Raw genomic sequence first — 2,500 nt, 5'->3', positions numbered from 1 at the left:
ATAGACCCCGTGAAACGCTAGAAATTGGCGGGGATGTGTCTCTTGTGGCTCACGGGGCTGTTAGGGTGGCACAGAAATCCCTCGGAATGGGAAAACGGGTCATTTTCGTGTTGCCACATTGCATGCGAACGGCATGAAACTTCCAGAGGCATTTGCAGCAGGAATGCATGTGCAGTCAAAAAAGTGAATATTTTTCACGGATAGACCCCGTGAAACGCTAGAAATTGGCGGCGATGTCTCTCTTGTGGCTCACGGGGCTGTTAGGGTGGCACAGAAATCCCTCGGAATGGGAAAACGGGTCATTTTCGTGTCGCCACATTGCATGCGAACCGCATGAAACTTCCAGAGGCATTTGCAGCAGAAATGCATGTGCAGTCAAAAAATTGAATATTTTTCACGGATAGACCCCGTGAAACGCTAGAAATTGGCGGGGATGTGTCTCTTGTGGCTCACGGGGCTGTTAGGGTGGCACAGAAATCCCTCGGAATGGGAAAAAACGGGTCATTTTCGTGTCGCCACATTGCATGCGAACCGCATGAAACTTCCAGAGGCATTTGCAGCAGGAATGCATGTGCACTCAAAAAATGTGATATTTTTCACGGAGAGACCCCGTGAAACGCTAGAAGTGGGCGGGGATGTCTCTCTTGTGGCTCACGGGGCTGTTAGGGTGGCACAGAAATCCCTCGGAATGGGAAAACGGGTCATTTTCGTGTCGCCACATTGCATACGAACCGCATGAAACTTCCAGAGGCATTTGCAGCAGGAATGCATGTGCACTCAAAAAAGTGAATATTTCTCACGGATAGACCCCGTGATACGCTAGAAATTGGCGGGGATGTCTCTCTTGTGGCTCACGGGGCTGTTAGGGTGGCACAGAAATCCCTCGGAATGGGAAAACGGGTCATTTTCGTGTCGCCACATTGCATGCGAACCGCATGCAACTTCCAGAGGCATTTGCAGCAGAAATGCATGTGCAGTCAAAAAAAAATTGATATTTTTCACGGATAGACCCCGTGAAACGCTAGAAATTGGCGGGGATGTGTCTCTTGTGGCTCACGGGGCTGTTCGGGTCGCACAGAAATCCCTGGGAATGGGAAAACGGGTCATTTTCGTGTTGCCACATTGCGTACGAACCGCATGAAACTTCCAGAGGCATTTGCAGCAGGAATGCATGTGCACTCAAAAACTTCTATATGTTTCACGGATAGACCCCGTGAAACGCTAGAAATTGGCGGGGATGTGTCTCTTGTGGCTCACGGGGCTGTTAGGGTGGCACAGAACTCCCTCGGAATGGGAAAAGGGGTCATTTTCGTGTTGCCACATTGCATAGGAACGCCATGAAACTTCCAGAGGCATTTGCAGCAGAAAGGCACGTGCACTCAAAAATTTTAATATTTTTCACGCATAGACCCCGTCAAACGCTAGAAGTTGGCGGGGATGTCTCTCTTGTGGCTCACGGGGCTGTTAGGGTCGCACAGAAATGCCTCGGAATGGGAAAACGGGTCATTTTTGTGTGGCCACATTGCATAGGAACGGCATGAAACTTCCAGAGGCATTTGCAGCAGGAATGCATGTGCACTCAAAAACGTCTATATTTTTCACGGATAGACCCCGTGAAACGCTATAAATTGGCGGGGATGTCTCTCTTGTGGCTCACGGGCGCTGTTAGTTAGGGTCGCACAGAAATCCCTCGGAATGGGAAAAGGGGTCATTTTCGTGTTGCCACATTGCGTACGAACGGCATGAAACTTCCAGAGGCATCTGCAGCAGAAATGCATGTGCACTCAAAAACGTCTATATTTTTCACGGATAGACCCCGTGAAACGCTAGAAATTGGCGGGGATGTGTCTCTTGTGGCTCACGGGGCTGTTAGGGTCGCACAGAAATCCCTCGGAATGGGAAAACGGGTCATTTTCGTGTTGCCACAATTGGCATACGAACGGCATGAAACTTCCAGAGGCATTTGCAGCAGAAATGCATGTGCACTCAAAAACGTGAATATTTTTTCACGGATAGACCCCGTCAAACGCTCGAATTTGGCGGGGATGTTTCTCTTGTGGGTCACGGGGCTGTTCGGCTCGCACAGAACTCCCTTGGTCCACCTGATTCGTGCATACAGGCAGCAACTAAAACTCTGTAAACCTGCTGTGAGGACATCTAAACAGTGGACCAGTGAGGCTGTGGAAGATTTGCGGGCGTGCTTAGACTGTACTGACTGGGATATGTTCACGACTGCTACCAATAGTCTGGATGAACTCACAGAGGCTGTGTACATCAGCTTCTGTGAGGACTGCTGTATCCCAACACGTACCAGGGTGAACTTTAACAACAACAAGCCCTGGTTCTCAGCAAAGCTCAAAAGGTTGAGGTTGGAGAAGGAGGAAGCGTTTAGGAGTGGGGATAGAGACAGATTCAAGGAGTCGAAGAACAGGTTTAGCAAAGCGGTGAGAGAGGCTAAACGACTGTACTCAGAGACACTAAAACACCAGTTCTCTACTAA

Source organism: Petromyzon marinus, chromosome 20 (assembly GCF_048934315.1).
Source record: "Petromyzon marinus isolate PM22_M1 ecotype Great Lakes invasive population chromosome 20, UKy_Petmar_22M1.pri1.0, whole genome shotgun sequence".
NCBI classification, from domain to species: Eukaryota; Metazoa; Chordata; class Hyperoartia; order Petromyzontiformes; family Petromyzontidae; genus Petromyzon; species Petromyzon marinus.
Note: the sequence above shows the minus strand (reverse complement) of the source record.